Source organism: Gymnoscopelus braueri (genome assembly GCF_963280865.1).
Source record: "Gymnoscopelus braueri genome assembly, chromosome: 1".
NCBI lineage: Eukaryota > Metazoa > Chordata > Actinopteri > Myctophiformes > Myctophidae > Gymnoscopelus > Gymnoscopelus braueri.
The window spans coordinates 41,012,225-41,034,072 of record NC_137603.1 but is presented as its reverse complement, the minus strand read 5'-3'; the positions used below and the strand labels follow the sequence as shown (position 1 = coordinate 41,034,072).

Sequence of the window (21,848 nt, the reverse complement as noted above, 5' to 3'; positions counted from 1 at the left end):
GGTGGACAGCAATGAAGTACATGAGGACTGTAGCCTATAAGCAAATTTTTGGAGTAGGTAGGCCTATCTGTACTTTACTTGATACTTTCACTCTAATATATTTCAAAGAGAAATATTGTACTTTTACAACTACAAACTACAACTACAACTACAAATATTGTACTTTTACAATACAAAAAAAAGTACATTATGAATGAACCACTTAAAGGGATATTTCACTTTCAAAAAAACTTTGGGTCATTTTGTCGTCTACTCAGGCTTTTGTGAGCCCCCAGACCGTTTTTAAGTTGCTTGATTTAGTATTTAGATATTTGATAATCATGTTATCAGACACGCCCCCTTCCTATACAAACCCATTATAACTTCAAACTCCATTTTTAACATGTTAGATTCATCAAAAACACCCGTCCTTGGTTCTGGCGACTCACCCTGCCCTCCCTAATACGTGAGGGGGCCGTGTTTTTTCGATAACTTTTTTCATTTATTTTATTTAATTTTTTTATTGTATTTCATTTTCTTCGTTTTCCAAAAAAAATATCAAAAATAAATGAAAAAAGTTATCGAAAAAACACGGCCCCCTCGCGTATTAGGAGGGCAGGGTGAGTCACCAGAACCAAGGACGGGTGTTTTTGATGAATCTAACATGTTAAAAATGTTTGAAGTTATAATGAGTTTGTATAGGAAGGGGGGCGTGTCTGATAAAATGAATATCAAATATCTAAATACTGAATCAAGCAACTTAAAAACGGTCTGGGGGGCTCACAAAAGCCTGAGTAGACGATAAAATGACCAAAAGTTTTTTTGAAAGTGAAATATCCCTTTAAGCCCTATTTCTCACCATAGTAAGAGAGAGAGAGAGAGAGAGAGAGAGAGAGAGAGAGAGAGAGAGAGAGAGAGAGAGAGAGAGAGAGAGAGCTTGTAGATCGGCTATTTAGTTTTCTTTTTAGTTTCTGGAAAATCATAGATTTTTTGGGGGGGAAATGTCTAAATTTCAATACAGCAATGGATTGAAGAAAATGGACTTTGTAATTTGTAGTTTTGAATACTTAGTATTTTTTAAAGCAAGTATTCCAGTACTCAAGTACAAATTTGACTGAGCAAATTTCACTTGTAGTGGACTAATATTTGACCAAGTGCTGGGGTTACTTTGAGAGAGTAGTTGAGAGCAAGTGTGCCTGCAGAAACCAGCAGAGGGCGCTGCGCCTGCAGTTTCGCCGAGAGAGGCGGCTATATTCTATGGAGGGTGTTTCCTGGAACGCATACTTTAGGATTATGAAGAACACACCCAGTGACATCAGTGAGGTTTGAAGACGAGAGAGTGAGAGAGAGAGAGAAAAAAAAGTCCCTGCTCAAACTATGTGTGGCTTGCAGCGGTTGCAGAGAAGAATGAGGAACAAGGGGGCCGAAAAGGTCCTTGCCAATTTTTTGTTGGTGTATAATTGCCCACTAGAGAAGTGCGCAAAAGTGTACGAACACAGTGTAACTTCGGGGCCAGGGGTCTTCAACGTTTTCCCAAACTGATGGGGAGATGGAGCAGGGCCCCCATACCCTACCTCGACCCCATATATTGTATAATTATGTATACAATTGTGTTTCATAAACATACATCATGTTATTGTGCATTGTGCAATACTAAGCTATTAAAAATAATAGACAGATTAATATATTCATGCTTTTATATTAAACATACATGTACAGGGTACAGTGAGTAGGGTGGCCGCACTGCCATTTATAAACATACCTTATTACTGAGAACAACAATCTGTCAATTGCACAATAATCATGTATACAAGCTATTACAAATGGACAGAATCATTTATAGATATCATCATTTATTTAATTCATAAATGTGGAAAATGTTTTAAAAATATATGAAGACAAATGGACATTTAAAAAAATATATATATAACAAATATTTGTATATATATATATATATATATATATATATATATATATATATATATATATGTGATCAAGTTTTTATTTTATTTTTTATTTTATTTTTATATATATACACTAGGCCATTATGAGCACTTTAAACCTTTACTGTATACATTGAAAATAGCCGATCTACAAGCTCACAGCGCGTTGCGAGCTTGTAGATCTGCTATTTTTTTTAAAATCTTGAAGTAAAATGTGAAATATTGAGGATTTTTGAAACACTAACAACACAAATCTGGTACGGGGCTCCCTGGCACAAAACATTTTCAGATGGGGGTTAGGGACAAATGAGGCGCAGTTTATGGAGCTAGTTCAGGCCAGGCAACTCAAGGGATTGGGGCAACCGATCAGGTGACTAGGTCACATGCTCTTTCCTCCTGATCGGGTGGTTATAGGTACTGTGCTGTTACCTGCTCACTCTGGCTGCCCTGTCTTGCTGAGCCGACGTGCGTCGTTACTGCTGCTGCTGCTGCTTGCTGAGATCTGCTACCGCTGCTCGCTGCTTACCTGCTGCTGCCCATGAAAGTCATCCCACCCGCCTCCCCGGCATCCACCTGTAGGCTCTGTTTCTAGATCCCCATGGGGGTTTAATTCATTCCCTGTAAATGCTATTTGGCATGTAACATTCATTAAAATGTTATCCTTACAGGGAATGAATGGATTCAGAGGCCTGACGCCAAACCATGCTTCCTCATGCTTTCTATTCCATGCTCAAGCTTGCTAATAAATATATATTCTAATCCAATCTAAGAGTTGTCTGACTGAAATACATATTAATGTGAGGGTCCATGGGGGGCTGTGGGGGCCGTGGGGGGCTGAGATGCTCTCAGCAGGAGGAGAAATGTTCTCACTAAATAAGTGTAGAGGAATATCTTGTGGAGTTTCAGCTACTATGCATCCCATAAATATATAGCTTATAAGGATTTTTGTAAATATGGCAACTTAGATGTAGGCCTACATAGTAGCCCTGAAACATGAACCATGGCTAGCCTACGTAGGTTTAAGGACTAGCCATTTCACTCATGATACAATTTCTCTTTCATAACAGATACATGTGCCAGATAATCCCCTACAACAAAACACCAAGAGAGTAAAAAAACAAAAACAAAACGTTTCAATCATTCAGTCCGACTTCACTATATAATATTTTGAGAAATTTAAAGTTTAAAATACAAAAGTTGTAGTAGGCTAGTAGTTGTGAATTAGCAAACTGGACATTTAGACTGAATGTTTACTTTATCCTCATCTTGCGCTAATGCACGCAACTGTTTCGCCAGGTTTTATTTTTGTTGTTTCTCATAAGCGTGCAATGCATTAGCCCTGAAACATGACTGTCATACCATGACAGTCATGGTGCCGAGTCCCCCTGGTCTAAAGTTGTGTTCGATTTTTTCACATTGCCATCTCTCACATAAACATAAACGTTCAGATTTCAAATATAAAGTGCTTACCACCGAGCCACGGATGTTACAAGGCGATGCGGACCGCGATGAGTACCCGTATCTCCCGTATTGTTCAATAAAAAGCATTTTAATCCCATCGCCGGCCATTTTGTTTTTAGTTTTTTTTTGTTTTGTAATGTATCAGAGTGCAATACACCTCCCAACCATTAGTGTCGCATGGTTGAAAGTATCGGAGACAATTTGGAGAAAATGGCCGGCGATGGGATTAAAATGCTTTTTATTGAACAATACGGGAGATACGGGTACTCATCGCGGTCCGCATCGCCTTGTAACATCCGTGGCTCGGTGGTAAGCACTTTACATTTGAAATCTGAACGTTTATGTTTATGTGAGAGATGGCAATGTGAAAAAATCGAACACAACTTTAGACCAGGGGGACTCGGCACGCTTGTATACAAGCGTCATGTGAACCATGGCTAGCAATGCATCTGTTGTCGTCAACAACACAGCCGTCTGTGCCTTGACTTCTGTGCGTTGACTCTCTCCCCGCCCCCGCCCCGCCCCCTTGCTTCAACTTCCTAGAGATGGGGACGGCGCTATTTTTACTCTATGCCTCGGTACTTCACGTTACTCCAGTCTCAGATACACTCTGGTGTTTGGGAAGAATGCACATTCAATTCAATTCATTCAGTCATTCATCTTTACCCCTTTTACAGGGGCGCTACACACATCTGTCCTCAGTCCAGACTGGAAGGACAAGAAGCATCTATCATCTAGTAGGTACATTATTTACTATTTAAGCTGCCAGGTCTCACCCTTTGAGAGTGAGAGTCACGCAATTTAACCTCTTCTCACGCCTCACGCCACACTTTTTCCCCGCACATGACGATCGTCTCGTCTGTCCCAAGCATCATGGAACCGAAAGTTCCTGGTTTTTGATTTCTTTACATTTACAACTCTCACATGTACATAAACGTTCAGATTTCAAATATAAAGTGCTTACCCACGAGCCACGGATGTTACAGGTTCATCCGACCCACGATAAGTACCCGTATCTCCCGTATTGTTCAATAAAAAGCATTTTAATCCGATCACCGGCCATTTTCTTCGAATTTTCTCCGATGTTTTCAACTGAGCGACACTAATGGTTGGGGGGTGTATTGCACTCTGATACATTACAAAAAAAATATAGAAAATGGCCGGCGATCGCATTAAATTATGCTTTTTATTGAACAATACGGGAAATACGGGTACTTACTTAGTTACTCGCGGGTCGGATAAACCTGTAACATCCGTGGCTCGTGGGTAAGCACTTTACATTTGAAATCTGAACGTTTATGTACATGTGAGAGTTGTAAATGTCAAAAAAATCTAAAACCAGGAACTTTCGGTTCCATGACTGTCATGTTTCAGGGCTAGGATGGACTGGAGAGAAGAAGGATCCGCCATTGTTTCCTTTTTGCTTGATATTGTTTGATGGCGAAACAATCATCATGACTAATACACATGAAAGAAGACCCTTCACAGCTAATAGAACATTTTTAATTTTAAGAATCGGTTCAGAATTGAATGAGTAGGTCTATAGTTAAATGTGAAGCTCTTTCTGCTATACATATGCGTCCATGCGTTTCCTTTTTGCCACACATCTACACTTCATGGAGTAGGCATAATTTTTTTTGTACCGAATTAACCAAATGAAAGTAATAAAAAACGGAAATAAAAGGGGAAAAACGCGAAAAAACGAAGATTTTCGCCCGTGCATGTGTGGCGTGTGTGCATGTGATGACACTAAAGTCTCACTCCTAGATTTTCCTGAAACTTGGCAGCCCTTAACATGTTCAATCAATCCAGACTTGGATATTAATATCTGGATGTAACTTTTTAAACTTTACTTAGAGAAGCTTTTGAAATTATGCACTGAATTGATGGTTTTGGAACAGGGCAGGTTCTAGGGGGGGCAGGGGTGGGCAGAGCCCATCCAAACGTGCATCCTGCCCACCCAATCAAAATTGGGGGATTTTTTTTTTTAATACGATTTTTTTTTTGTCAATAGAAAAAAATACCACAACATATATCTGTAACATGTATTCATTTTGATTGGGTGGGCACCATAGACTGCAGGTGGGCACCGTGGGCAGCATTTTAGACCCACCTGAAAACAATCTGTGCGTCTGCCTGCCTATGTGTTTGTGTGCTGTATACGAAGGGCGCTAGCACCCTGGGGGCGCCGCTGTGTTGACTGGGCAGGCTCACTGTGCGCTTTCCCGTGTGCTTGTGTGAGACTTTCTTCATTGTGTTTGTGGAAAAATGTGCGCTGTAGAGGAGATAGACTGAGAGGCAGATGCTAGATCCTAAACAGTGGGAAGAGAAACTGTGTTAAGCCCGTGAGTGGAGATGTTTTCAGAGCCTTCTGCACCTCAGGCCTTGTGTCCAAACGACACAACTCTGTAGCACCACGTTAGAACTCCCTCTAACACTATGGACCAGAGCTACTGTATGTCACAGGGAGGTTTCATAACATGCCGGCACAGACATGCTCAATAGTCCATGAGCCAGAGCCCCAAAATTGAGCAATTATTATCGAAAGAGTGGGCAAAACCAAACCTATATTAAATTGTTCAGAGGGTCAATACGAGTAAATAAATGTATGATAACCTCACCACAGGAGCAGCTTTTTCATGGTTATCACACATTTTGTTATTTTCCCCATACGTACATGACAGGTGAAAAAATGACAACATTTAAAAAAGAGTTATCATAATGAAACTTCCTGAGTTGATTACTTACATGAAGACAATGATTTATCGTATTACAAGTTTTCTGAAATTGTATATTTAAATATGCAAATTAGGCATTTAGTCCATGAGCCAGAGCCCCAAAATTGAGCCAGATATTGAATATTCCCTCGTTAAAAACCTTTGACTCCAACATCTTAACAAAATGAAATAAGTATGTTGACTCTGGCTTTGTCCAATGTTGATTCTGGAAAGTTATGCAAATTTGGGCATATTTTCCTAATGCCTAATTAGCATATTTAAATATACAATTTCAGAAAACTTGTAATACGATAAATCATTGTCTTCATGTAAGTAATCAACTCAGGCAGTTTCATTATGATAACTCTTTTTAAAATTTTGTCATTTTTTGACCTGTCATGTACATATGGGGAAAATTACAAAATGTGTGATAACCATGAAAAAGCTGCTCCTGTGGTGAGGTTATCATACATTTATTTACTCGTTGCGAACGCGGGAGGAGGCGCGGCGAAGCCGCGCCTCCGACCAAGTGGAGCTTACTATGTAACCCTGCTTGGGTTGTGTCTCTGTATCTCTGTATCTCTGTGTCTCTGTGTGCACTGCCTGTGTGCAGCTCCTCTGAGATAAGTAAATGTCCAATTTACACGTACCATACATCAAATGAAAGGTCTTTGAAAACTGAACACACCTGTCAAGGTTGCGTTTAAGCCCGCCCCTTCCCCCGGAAGCCACGCCCCGGAGAAGGCTCCTAAAAACTCCCCATTGAAACCCCATGTTAAATGAAAAGTGCCCGAATCGCTCCCAAACTTTTTCTACCCCCCCTAAGTGGGGGTCTACGAACAAATACATCGGGCTCGGATTTTGGCTCCGCCCCCCGGAAGTGGGTGAAACAGGCACTTCAAACACTTTGTTGAATTGTTCAAAAACATTCAAAGTTTTTTTTTTGTGAATTTGTATTTTTCTAAGATGCTCCTTTTAACGCAGATTTATTTATTTTTTTAAATTAATTTTTTTATTGGTTACTTTTTTTTTTATATTTTTTTTCATTATTTTTTTTATTTTTTTGCGTTCGCTTACCGCGTTCGCGCGTCTTACTTGTATTGACCCTCTGAACAATTTAATATAGGTTTGGTTTTGCCCACTCTTTCGATAATAATTGCTCAATTTTGGGGCTCTGGCTCATGGACTAAAGCAGGCGAAACAAAATAAAGGTGCATGCATCTAACATTGCTCTGCAGAAAATAAGTTGCTGCATGTGAGGTTAAGACGTTAGTATATCATACTAGCTTATAGTAAGTTAGACACGGACTGAGCTACAACAGCATGTTCATATCATGTATACTTTACATTACTTAATACCATTTTTCATATATTGTTTTGGACAAAATAGCCAATTGCACATCGAGGTGCCCAGATGTCCCTAGTGCCCACCTATCCTGTATCCGATTTGAACATGCTTGTACAACATTTCACATTTAAGGCCTCATTTGAACAATTGCTATAAAACCTGTGGATGTCATTATGGCATAAACAATAAGGTGAAGGGTACATTTTGGAGGTTCAAATCATCATGTATAGCCTACTTATTTCATACCCTTTTCCAAAGCATACTTTTATTATTTACCTTTTCACATTTTGCAAACAACTGCCAATGTCAAACTGCAAAACATACATACGTAGACAATACATATCTGATGTATGGCTGAAGCATTGCATTTAATTTCCTTGTGATTATGGTCTGAATATAACTTTTTACAACCATGTTACAGTAAGTGTGATGTAGTAGCCTAATGCAGGTGTAAGACCAATGTGTTTGTATTGTGTTATAGGTAGAATGCATAGTTTTCTATGCATTTCGGGGGTTTTGGGGGTTTTGACTCCAAGACAGATACAGGCATGATATGGTGAGACAGACACAGACATGATATGGTCAGACAGACATGATATGGTCAGAGAGACAGAGAGACAGAGAGACAGAGACATGATACTGGTGAGATAGATAGATAGATAGATACATACATACATGATACTGGTTAGATACCCACCCTAGTACTACTGGCTGTATCTGGGCCTGTTTTGGAAGTCAAATTCTCATTTTGGCAGTGGTGGAAGAAGTACTCAGATCTTAAAGTATAGCAATACCACAACATAGAGACATTCTGTTATAAGTAAAAGGCCTGTATTCACAATTTGAATGGTAGGCATGCCAGCCTTCACTCACGCTGGAGAATGATATAGAGGTACTGGAGGATGGAGGTAAGTAGGCCTACATCTGAACTGCCTACCAGTGTGATAGGCAGTAAAAGCACAAAATTATTGGCATCAGAAATATACTTACAGTACAAGTAAAAGTACTCATTATGCATAATGGTCTATTATTTCACATTTTTATATATTTATTTTAATTGGAATTGTATTGGAATTAGTAATGCATTATTTGATACAGGATGTGACCTAGGATGACACGTCAATGTTGTTGACAGCAGTTACTGGAACTTCCACAGAAAAGGGAATTGAAATCTCAGGAATTGGAAGTGTGGCCTGGTTGAGTCATCATTATTAGGAAATGTGCCCATATAATAGCATGTGTCTGCTCACTCATCCGTTAACATGAGGTTAATATAGAAGGCCGGATGAAGTAAGAGACATTCTCAAAAACACTCAAACACTCAAACGCTCTGCCCACTAGCATTATATTTCAGTTAAATAATTACTGTTAATTAAGGGCTTGATTAAATGTGTTGCGCATAGTATCGTGGAATGAAATATATCAAGCCTTTAACAGTCATTATTTAAGAACATGGACAGTTAGTTTATAAAGGGTTATGAGTATTCTCTAATAACTCTAATCATACAGAGTTATAAGCTGGTCATAATGTATTATAGACCTGGGATGCATAGTGTTAGTGTTACCAAAAACACAAATCTCAGCCCATATCCCCTCCCAACACAACAGTGGTCCCCAGGTTGAATCTAAGTCGGGTTGTGGTCCCTGGTTCACAATCAGTTGAAAACCCTTGCTCTAGCTGACTCTAACAGTTTATTTAATCTCAGCTGTGCGTGTTTCTTTTAAAGTGGTTTTGCACCCTGAATGCACACAAACCAAGGTTATAATAGTTTTGGATTTTTCATTATAGTTTAGTTTTAGTTAGTTTTGAAACATTTTTTCTAATTCAGCTAGTTTCAATTCGTTTTTAGAGCCGCTTTGCTAGTTTTTATTTAGTTTCTCTTTTTGTGACAACGCTTGGTTTTAGTTTCTTTTTTATTAGTGTTAGTTTTAGTTTTTTTCATACTGTGGGTTATTTGTCAGGTGCAGGATTCAAAAAGGTCAGAGTATTGTGTAATAAGAACTCAACAAAAGATACCATTTAAAATATATATATATATATTCAGTTACTGTTGGACAACCAAACCATCCACACAACTATAACAGTCCACAATATAGCAGCCTTAAAGGGATACTTCACTTTCACATAAAATAAACATTCAAAAAATATATTAAAAATAAATGAAAAAAGTAATGGAAAAATCACGGCCCCCTCACGCATTAGAGTGTCCTACTAATGTGTGAGGGGGCCGTGATTTTGCCATAACCTCTTTCATTTTTTTTTAATATATTTTTTTAATCTTTATTTTATGTGAAAGTGAAGTATCCCTTTAAGTGCAAAATATACTGTGCCTGCTACAAATCCAAATAGCCATACAACATAAGAACACAAACCCTTTCATGAGACACACAGGGACCAGGAGTCTCAGGTTTCTGGGGTGCTCAGAGAGGCTGCCTTATCAAGGTACTCGCTATAAGCCTGCTTATGGACGCTTCTCAAGTGGCCTTTCAGATTTGTGTATTTTTTTCCCAGCGGTGGAAAAAGTACTCACATTTCTTACTTAAGTAAAAGTATCAATACTGCAATGTAGAAATACTCTGTTACAAGTAAAAGTCCGGAATTCAAAATTTACTTGACTAAAAGTACAAAAGTATTGGCATCAACATGTACTTAAATTACCAAAAGCAGAAATTACTCAAGTTATATTATTACTCAAGTTTTCAAATGTATAAAATGTATAAAAAAATCTTTTGAAAATTGCAGATCAACAAGCTCACAATGTGTTGCATCGCAACGCATTGTGAGCGTGTAGATCTGCTATTTTCAAATGGCCGAAATGTATATAGGGCTGAAGTGGTTAATGTATATTTTGTAATAATAATCTAAATCTACAAAGTAACTAGTAACTAAAGATTTCAAATAATTTCCCCTCCATCAGGCATCCCGGCTGACCAGGGGGAGGCATTACTGCATGTTTTTTGTGAGGGTACCTACCCTAGGGGACACAGGGAGAACATGCATATAGATTGGTGCACATGCACATAGATTGGTGAAGCAATAGGAAGCGGCGCTGGAAATCAACCGCCTGGGTTTGGATCCGCCCTTCTAGACCATCGATAGGGCTCGCTCTTTCAGGCTAGGGCACTGATGACGTGGAGCACTGACGCAGGGCACTGATGACGTCACCGTGTCGCGCCACCGTGCCCCCGGCACTAGTGTTTATGCGGAAATACTAGTCTATAGTTTTAAAATATGTAGCACACTGGCATAGACACTATGGCACATTACATTTAGGGCTAGTCATTTGTAACCTGACTCTGCCAGATGGCGGAGTCAGGTTAAGTCATTTGGGTTTCTGGTCAAATGATTGACCAGTTATTTTGTCTGTGACAAAAATAAAATATTGATGAAAATGTCCATCACAAGCTGCCATGCTGATGACCCCTGCTCATACAGCATCAACAGCTGACATAGAAAACAGAACATTCTCTCTGTTCAGGTGATGTTTATACATCTATGTGTGGCCAGCAGTGCAGACACACCCCGTGGGAGAGGATATAATGAAAGAAATAGGATTTCCAGGCCCGGGCAGCTGGCGTAGCCGTCCGGGCAGCCTAACAGCGTGTCGCGGGTTCAAATCCTGATCCCAACGACCTTTGCTGCGCAAACTCCCCATCTCTTTCTCCCCATTTCCTGTCAGTCTACTCTACTATATACTATCAAATAAAGGCAGAAAAAGACCAAAACATATATATAAAAAAAAAAGGGGGAAATAAAAACATTGTTTCCAGGGAAGGCACTTTTAAGTTTTTGAACGACAACAGTCCATTACTTTTAGAGGTGATAAACACTTATAATCGACCTACCAGACAGCAAGGGTCAATCACAGGGGTCGGCAACCTTTTTGACATGAATTGCCAAGTTTTCATTTTCTTGATAGTCAGTGTGCCATATCAACTAGGTTTAATTATGACACCACATCAAAATTGTCACGATCCGTGACATGTTCTGTTTGCATGTTGTGTTTTCATGTAATCAAATGCTACAGCTTGGAATCAAAACGTCGGAATGCCTCGGAAATTACATATGGCGGCTGCAGAGTAGGTTACACTTAGACACCGACACTTCTGAATTAAGTGATTGTGAATGTGATTTGTCATTACAGTTTTCATGTAATCCATAAAGGTGTGACTGTTAATTCCTTGTGTCTTTAAGTTGTGTTTTTATCAGCAGTTGCCAGTTAATTAAAGACAAATACAATGTTGTTGGATCTGCGTTCACCAGACCATTCAGTTGAATTAATCCAAAACACAAGCGATTGATGTAATGTAAAGTTATCTACAACCAGCAATATGTGGGCGATAATTACACACATCAACTATGATTTTATTTTAAGGCAATCAAATGCTACAGCTTGGCATCTGAACTGCCTAACAGTGTGATAGGCAGTAAAAGCACAAAATTATTGTCATCAGAAATATACTTACAGTACCAGTAAAAGTACTCATTATGCATAATGGTCTATTATTTCACATTTTTATTTATTTCTTTTAATTGGAATTGTATTGGAATTAGTGATGCATTATTTTTTTCATCAGTTTAATGTACAGTACTTACTTACTTACTTTCCAGCACTGCATTTTGGTTCTTTCCATAATACAGTAACAGTGGCCCTGAGCAATTTGGTGCCCTAGGCAGGATTTTACCTGGTGCTTTGATCATTGTAATGCAGTCAGAGTCTGTTACTTCTGTGGAACAGTTAATTGTGTGCTCGCTGCAGCAGCAGCGAGCACACTATAGACCAATTATTTGTTTACCAACATTGAGACTGGATGCACAGGTGATTGTTTCACGCAATCAATTCTCAACCTGTTGTTTCGGGGTACGCTGATTTCAGCACACCCCAACTCCCTCTTGTGTGTTGGCTGGTGAGGCATAACCTCTTTCATTTTTTTTTAATATATTTTTTTAATCTTTATTTTATGTGAAAGTGAAGTATCCCTTTAAGTGCAAAATATACTGTGCCTGCTACAAATCCAAATAGCCATACAACATAAGAACACAAACCCTTTCATGAGACACACAGGGACCAGGAGTCTCAGGTTTCTGGGGTGCTCAGAGAGGCTGCCTTATCAAGGTACTCGCTATAAGCCTGCTTATGGACGCTTCTCAAGTGGCCTTTCAGATTTGTGTATTTTTTTCCCAGCGGTGGAAAAAGTACTCACATTTCTTACTTAAGTAAAAGTATCAATACTGCAATGTAGAAATACTCTGTTACAAGTAAAAGTCCGGAATTCAAAATTTACTTGACTAAAAGTACAAAAGTATTGGCATCAACATGTACTTAAATTACCAAAAGCAGAAATTACTCAAGTTATATTATTACTCAAGTTTTCAAATGTATAAAATGTATAAAAAAATCTTTTGAAAATTGCAGATCAACAAGCTCACAATGTGTTGCATCGCAACGCATTGTGAGCGTGTAGATCTGCTATTTTCAAATGGCCGAAATGTATATAGGGCTGAAGTGGTTAATGTATATTTTGTAATAATAATCTAAATCTACAAAGTAACTAGTAACTAAAGATTTCAAATAATTTCCCCTCCATCAGGCATCCCGGCTGACCAGGGGGAGGCATTACTGCATGTTTTTTGTGAGGGTACCTACCCTAGGGGACACAGGGAGAACATGCATATAGATTGGTGCACATGCACATAGATTGGTGAAGCAATAGGAAGCGGCGCTGGAAATCAACCGCCTGGGTTTGGATCCGCCCTTCTAGACCATCGATAGGGCTCGCTCTTTCAGGCTAGGGCACTGATGACGTGGAGCACTGACGCAGGGCACTGATGACGTCACCGTGTCGCGCCACCGTGCCCCCGGCACTAGTGTTTATGCGGAAATACTAGTCTATAGTTTTAAAATATGTAGCACACTGGCATAGACACTATGGCACATTACATTTAGGGCTAGTCATTTGTAACCTGACTCTGCCAGATGGCGGAGTCAGGTTAAGTCATTTGGGTTTCTGGTCAAATTATTGACCAGTTATTTTGTCTGTGACAAAAATAAAATATTGATGAAAATGTCCATCACAAGCTGCCATGCTGATGACCCCTGCTCATACAGCATCAACAGCTGACATAGAAAACAGAACATTCTCTCTGTTCAGGTGATGTTTATACATCTATGTGTGGCCAGCAGTGCAGACACACCCCGTGGGAGAGGATATAATGAAAGAAATAGGATTTCCAGGCCCGGGCAGCTGGCGTAGCCGTCCGGGCAGCCTAACAGCGTGTCGCGGGTTCAAATCCTGATCCCAACGACCTTTGCTGCGCAAACTCCCCATCTCTTTCTCCCCATTTCCTGTCAGTCTACTCTACTATATACTATCAAATAAAGGCAGAAAAAGACCAAAACATATATATAAAAAAAAAAGGGGGAAATAAAAACATTGTTTCCAGGGAAGGCACTTTTAAGTTTTTGAACGACAACAGTCCATTACTTTTAGAGGTGATAAACACTTATAATCGACCTACCAGACAGCAAGGGTCAATCACAGGGGTCGGCAACCTTTTTGACATGAATTGCCAAGTTTTCATTTTCTTGATAGTCAGTGTGCCATATCAACTAGGTTTAATTATGACACCACATCAAAATTGTCACGATCCGTGACATGTTCTGTTTGCATGTTGTGTTTTCATGTAATCAAATGCTACAGCTTGGAATCAAAACGTCGGAATGCCTCGGAAATTACATATGGCGGCTGCAGAGTAGGTTACACTTAGACACCGACACTTCTGAATTAAGTGATTGTGAATGTGATTTGTCATTACAGTTTTCATGTAATCCATAAAGGTGTGACTGTTAATTCCTTGTGTCTTTAAGTTGTGTTTTTATCAGCAGTTGCCAGTTAATTAAAGACAAATACAATGTTGTTGGATCTGCGTTCACCAGACCATTCAGTTGAATTAATCCAAAACACAAGCGATTGATGTAATGTAAAGTTATCTACAACCAGCAATATGTGGGCGATAATTACACACATCAACTATGATTTTATTTTAAGGCAATCAAATGCTACAGCTTGGCATCTGAACTGCCTAACAGTGTGATAGGCAGTAAAAGCACAAAATTATTGTCATCAGAAATATACTTACAGTACCAGTAAAAGTACTCATTATGCATAATGGTCTATTATTTCACATTTTTATTTATTTCTTTTAATTGGAATTGTATTGGAATTAGTGATGCATTATTTTTTTCATCAGTTTAATGTACAGTACTTACTTACTTACTTTCCAGCACTGCATTTTGGTTCTTTCCATAATACAGTAACAGTGGCCCTGAGCAATTTGGTGCCCTAGGCAGGATTTTACCTGGTGCTTTGATCATTGTAATGCAGTCAGAGTCTGTTACTTCTGTGGAACAGTTAATTGTGTGCTCGCTGCAGCAGCAGCGAGCACACTATAGACCAATTATTTGTTTACCAACATTGAGACTGGATGCACAGGTGATTGTTTCACGCAATCAATTCTCAACCTGTTGTTTCGGGGTACGCTGATTTCAGCACACCCCAACTCCCTCTTGTGTGTTGGCTGGTGAGGCGCGTCCTAGCTAGACCTGATAGAATGGGTTTCATTGCGCGCATACTGGTTGCACGCATACTGGTTCTTATCAGTGTGACGTCATCTGTTAAGGGGTCTATAGTTATTCTCATTTATTTCTTTATTATTATGTTTGGGAAGAATGCACCGTTGTGAATTCATGAAAATGTAAGTACTTTTACGTATATTTTGATGATAAAACGTGTGTGTATTTCAAGCTCCAAAACTACCACCCCTCCACACACACACACACACACACCATACTCCACCGCCCCCCCACCACCCACACCACATGACATTGTATGTGGACCCCAGGAAGACTAGCGACCGCGGCAGCGGAAGCTAATGGGGATCCGAATAAAGAATAAAGAAGGAAAGAAAGAATGACATACCCCTCCCTCTGTCATACTTTGACTATTCGGAAAAAGACGATCTACTAAGAAACCCTAGTTACTAGAACTTCAACAGAAAAGGGAACTGGAATCTCAAGAAGTGAGTGTGGCCTGGTTGAGTCATCATCTTTTGGAAATGTGCCAGCAGTTACTGGAACTTCTACAGAAAAGTGAGTTGAAAAGGGCCATCAACTGTGACCTTTTTGTCAAGATACAATAATATTCAGCTTCAAAGATTAGGACTTGGAGCTAACTTTAAACTGAGGCCATCTGTTTAAAACATTAAATGCATAGAGTAACTGTCATGAAGGGCGTTTTGATTACCATGATTACACATATTTTTTCACCAGATTATAAGTAACATCTGGTGATATGACACAATACCTTACATGCTCATTCTGCATGCATACAGTTGTCATAGTAAACAGAACATTCTCTCAGTTCAGTGTCAAGACCTGTCGAGACCTGCAGACATTGGCGCCAATCCGCACCCAAGGAGAAAGCCAAGCACCCACCCACAGGGAATGTGTCGGTCGGATGACTATTGTGTGATACTGTGTGTTATTGTGAACAGATTACAGGGAGAGAGTCAAACTCTCTCCCTGTAATCTGGGTAAACCCACCCAACATAAATCGGCATCCATGCCTGCAGAGATGGTGGTTGCAGAGAGGCAGGTTTTGTTTGCAAAGCAAGTGGTTCTTTGTGACCTTTGTGACCATCCTCTGCTCTCATGAGAGAAGAAGAAGCTGTTATCTGCATTTTCATACCCACACACACAACCGTTAACTTTACCTTGTCAAAACAAGATGACGCCGGCATGCACAGCAGCAAACTTAACCCTGTCAAAACAAGATGGCACAGAGATAAGTCGACTTGCTTGGTCTCCATACACACAACCTTTGATTTCCTATACTAACATATCTGGTCAAAATTCATGTCAGATCCTGTCTCTTCCCTCCTCTCTTCCCCCTCGGCAGTGGTGTAAAGTAATAACATTTTGAGTTTTTTTTAACTTTATTGGAATATTTTCAGTTTTTAGTACTTTTACTTCTACTCCACTACATCTCAGAGGAAAAAAATGTACTTTTACTCCTCTACAATTATTTTAAAACTTCACCACGTCAGTGGTGGAAAAAGTACTAAATATACTTAAGTAAAAGTATCAATACTGCAATGTAGAAATACTCTGTTACAAGTAAAAGTCCGGAATTAAAATTTGACTTGAGTAAAAGTACAAAATCAACATGTACTTAAAGTACCAAAAGTAAAAGTACTCATTATGCAGAATGTCCCATTTCAAGTTCTCAGATGTATAAAAATATTTTGAAAATAGCAGATCTACAAGCTCACAATGCGTTGTGATGCGATGCAACGCATTGTGAGCTTAGATCGTCTATTTTCAAATGGCCCGAATATGGGTAAGGGCTGAAGTGGTTAATGTATTTTTTCTGTAATAATAATCAAAATCCTCAAAGTAACTAGTAACTGAATTTTTCTAATAATTGTAGTGGAGTAATTGCCTTTGCAGACAGGGTCCGATTTTTATCGTTGCGTTTTTTTCGTTTGCCGCATAACGCATCGGATTTGGTGTGCAATGCTGTGCGTATTCTGAAAGAAAATCTCTCACTTTCCTGGAAAAATAACAATAGTCACCGCCCCCTATTATTATTTTTTAAATTGTATGGCACATACATACACTGAATAATGTCTGACACTTTCCCTGGCGTGGCTTGTACAGTAGAGTGTATTGCTCAAAGCAGTGAAGCAGCTTGAAGACGTTCCACCGTGGCCCGTGCATATTTGGCCACCACCTGCATTTCTTCAGTGTTTGCCAGTGGATTGTCATGTGATGGGATAGGCTTATCTTTGTCATGAATCACACCAAAATGTTTGTCGTGATGATTGGAATAGCCACCTATGCATTTAACGAGTAGGTAATTTCACTGAGGGCATTTCTTACTCCAGGGGTTTCCACATCAGGGGGTAGTAGCGCATCAGGTGTGAAACCAAAACACAGATGTTCACTACTATCATTTGTATTTTATTCTATCACTATACATCATGTTATATCATTGACCTATATGGTGTTATATCCACAAGGATGGGATGATTACAAAAGGTTATGTCTGTATCAGAAATGACTTTGGGCAGATGGGAACTGGGAAACTATTGTTAAACTTGGTGAGTGACACATTACTTTACCTGGGCGACACCTTCAAATAGTTGTAATTGAATGTTGACATGAAATAATAATCCTGTTTAGTTTAGTGTTTCAGTGGCGCGAGCGTTAAAAATACAGGTTGTAGAAGTGACAGCGCTACTCTGCGCCCGTGAAAAGACTAGGATAAACGTGCCAAGGATGCGCCAGTGATGTCACTATCATGCCATGTCACTATCATGCCATGTCACTGAGCCTCAACCTTTCTCCGCTGTGTGGAAAGCGAGATCATAGACTCGGCGTTGCCTGCGCATATTTATTTGTACAATCAATCCATAAACTTGTAATTCCCGGCCGCCTTCTCATGGTACAGTACATGTCCGGTCCGCGGCCCGGTGGTCGGGAACCTCAGTCTGACCTAGGCTAGTCTGGGAGGCTTCGGCTCAAAGCCTGAACAACAGGGGCGCGGCCACTGAGTTCTGATTCAAATCAACAGCCAATGAAGAAAAGGGGGCGGGATCCACATGCAGTGGGTGTTACATGTAAATAGGAGCGACGGGAAGCAATTTCCCCTTGAGAAATTGCGGCCGCCATTGTTGTGTACTGCTGTTTGCCTCTCGTCAGACTTTTTAGACGAGTTGCACAGCTCTCAGACCGGTAAGAGGAGTGTCCGCTCAGATTCTGAGCGTAAGTTACATCCCGCCCACAAATACCAGGGCTCTGGCCCAGAAGTTCCTCGCCGCTCCCGTTTGTATGCGAGGCGAAAAACTTCTGGGAACTCAGATTAGACCTAGGCTACCCCATCCTTTAATTCAGTGCGCCCTGAAAACGTGCTCAGCTGCTTTCCATAATCATTTTGCCCAAATAAGGGAGTTGTGCACCCCTCCTTGCCCCACCACGTTTAGGACAGATATAGCCAGGAAAGGTTGGCGTCACAAATTACCTGAACATTTATGAAGTCATAGTTTTTATTGACAATGTGTAAACATTAATGAGGTGGCTGGTGTGTGGGATGTGACCTACTCCAACCCGATCTCCTGCAGTCCAAGAGCACCCGCACTGACAAAGGTATGGCATTTGAGCATTGAGTTTCTCTCTGAGGTTCCTTATTATGATACAGTAGGCTATAAGCTCAATACCAAGTTGGGAGACGTCACTCTAAGGGAAAATATTCCAGCGGTCCCAATATCTCGCGCGGCCTAGCCTACTGTTTAAATATGTCAGAGGAGCCAGATGCCATTATATTAGGCAACAGAGATCTAAAATATTGCCAATGCTCTTGTTTAAATATGTGATGGGGATCTATATTTTAAATATATTAATTTAACAACGGTAAAGTTGTGTCTTTGTATTCGCTATGTTGTCATACTGTAGAGCAGTATATGGGTGCTCAGATATATAAACACAATGAGCCGTCAGATATGATCATTTTATTTATATGTTATTGATATGACACAAACGTCATGATATTTTTATAATGTGTTTGATATGGCATTGGTCAAATAGCATGTAAATTAACTGATTTCTTATTGGCCAGTCCAAAAAAACGCATGCGAAAAGACGCACAAATCAAACTGGGGTCGAAAAAAAAAAACGCACCACCCTACGGCAAATTCAGACCCGGTGTGCATGAGTTCATAGAGAACCATGTGTTCATTAAAAAAATTATATTGTCCGTTTTTTCCAGACGGAAAATCGCACCCTGTCTGCAAAGGCATTAAAAGTACAATATTTGCAAAAAAAACTATATAGAAGTAAAAGTGGAAATTGGAAATACTCAAGTAAAGTAATTGTACTTAAGTACAGTACTTAAGTAAATGTACTTAGTTACTTTCCACCATTGACTTTAGTTACTAGTCCCCACTAGTGACTTTGTAGATTTTGATTATTAATACAAAACACACATTAACCACTTATATTTCCTCATATATTTTGGCCATTTGAAAATAGCCGATCTACAAGCTCACAATGAGTCGTAATGCGATGCATTGTGAGCTTGTAGATCTGCTATTTTCAAAAGATTTGTATACAATGTATACATTTGAAAACTTGTGAAATAGGACATTCTGCATAATGAGTGCTTTGCTGGGCATCGGTGCCCGGATTTACAAGCCAGAACTGGGTGAAAAAAGTGTGTGTGTGGGGGGGGTTTCTATCTTTGTATCTGGAAGTTGAACCCAGCTCAACTTGAATTTGTAGCTTTGTATCCTTATATCTTTTGTAGCAGCTACAAACGTTCGATGTTGCTTTGTATCTTCATGGCACTGGCTTCCATTGAAAATGAATGGTAGAGTGTATCTTTGTATCTGCCTGTGTGAACGCACAATAACAGGCCGCTTCACGTTTTGGTGTATAACTTGTTTCGAACCTTACCTAGGGGTACGAGAGGACGGCAATAAAAAATCACACCCAGTCTGGCGTGACGAGTGCCTTTTAAGTTAATTTCATTAAGCTATATGAACTAGTGGAACAATGTTTAATCCCTGTCCATTCATTTCAAGGGTGCTCAACAGAAGCACAAAAGGGTGGGGCTTAAGCAGTAACAGCCTGTCCCTATTGGCCGTCTAAGAGCACCTAGCAAGTTTGGGACGTTTAGCATGCTGGGAACTGGAGTTATGGCTGTTTAAAGCCCAGCCAATAGTAACACAGACAGGGCGAGGCTTAAGCAATCCCAGCCTGTCCCCATTGGCCGTCTAAGAGCACCTACTATGTTTGGGAAGTTTAGCATGCTGGGAACTGGAGTTATGGCTGTTTAAAGCCAAGCCAATAGGAACATATAGGGGGTGGGGCTTAAGCAATTATAGTCTGTCCCTATTGGCCGTCTAAGAGCACCTACTAAGTTTGGGAAGTTTAGCATGTTGGGAACTGGAGTTATGGCTGTTTAAAGCCCAGCCAATAGGACCACAGAGGGGGCGGGGCTTATAATAATAACAAATTGCATTTTTATAGCGCTTTTCCAAGTGCTCAAAGCGCTTTGCAATGGTTCATTCATTCATTCAGGGGGCTTAAGCAATCACAGCCCGTCCCTATTGGCCGTCTAAGAGCACCTACTAAGTTGGGAAGTTTAGCATGCTGGGAACTGGAGTTATGGCTGTTTAAAGCCCAGCCAATAGGAACACTGTGTGTGTGTGTGTGTGTGTGTGTGTGTGTGTGTGTGTGTGTGTGTGTGTGTGTGTGTGTGTGTGTGTGTGTGTGTGTGTGTGTGTGTGTGTGTGTGTGTGTGTGTGGGGCAGGCAGTGATCTAGAGTAGTTCGCGAAACAGAGGCTTGGTTCATAACAGACGGAAATAATTATAGATATCAACAGACACTATAAGGGAGGCCATATTTCTAGCTCAACGAGAAGAGAGGCAGCCTGTGAGTCCAAAGGTCGCTGGTTCGATCCCTGTCCCAGACGATGTGTTGCAATTTTTAAAGATAACATAAAATGCCTTTTTGAGAGTAGTTATTTTCAATGTATATCCTATTTCCTTGTGAAAATAGCCGATCTACAAGCTCACAACTTTTTGGATAGCAACGCTTTGTGAGCTTGTAGATCGGCTACTTTCACTAGTTTCGGTTCCGAAGAGACATATAATTTCTCTATTGGTAAATGGTTTGTGAACCCGATCTCTGTGTTAGTGAAAAAGGGACTTGGTTCACGACAGAAGGCAAGAGTTTATGATCTTCAACAGACACCATCAGGCTGGACGAAGCTATAGCTCAATTGGCAGTGTGGCAGCCTGTGAGTCCTAAGATCAAGGGTTCGATTCCTGTCTATGGCCATGGGTTGAGGTGTCCATGAGTGAGGTTCTTAACCCTGGATACTGTTTCTAGTAAGAGCAGCTCTCATGAGGAAACCTGACATCTTTGGATTAGCTTCACTCATTAGAATACATTGGCCTATAACCTAAATGATGATGGCAATTCATTACAAAATGCAGTGATCGTGCTAATGGCCTCCTATTAGCTGTCATTGAATAGCTATAGATCAGCTGTTATTGTAGGTGCTGCGTTACTGTTGAATTATTATGTTATGTTATGTTATTATGTTATTGTAGGCTTGTAGGGTGCTGGGTGACTGCTTCATTTTCTAGAAGGAACAATTCCAACAGGTTTTTATCATAGAAATACATGACAGACAGAAGCTGGCAGCTCAAACACTTCTGTGGACACGATGCTTAAGAATTTAAAATGTTCCAGTTTGGTGCCCCAGAGTTCCCAGGTGCCCAATCTTCCGAGGTGCCCAGATTTCCTTAGTGCCCACAATGTGCCCACTCCTC

At 40.1% G+C, this 21,848-nt stretch overlaps 1 protein-coding gene across 5 annotated transcripts in view; it reads left to right on the top strand.

The window, feature by feature from the left end:
• Positions 1-3,987: 3,987 nt before the first annotated feature.
• LOC308092288 (uncharacterized protein) overlaps positions 3,988-21,848 on the top strand; it is a 93,949-nt gene continuing 76,088 nt past the window's right edge. For 3 of the 5 annotated variants that reach the window (XR_013933782.1, XM_080438138.1, XM_080438135.1), the window contains exon 1: positions 3,988-4,120. The gene's annotated coding sequence lies outside the window, so the exon portion shown is untranslated. Of the gene's footprint in view, positions 4,125-4,542; positions 4,650-21,848 lie in introns of those variants that run through there. The other 2 variants (XM_080438136.1, XM_080438137.1) reach the window with 2 other exon arrangements.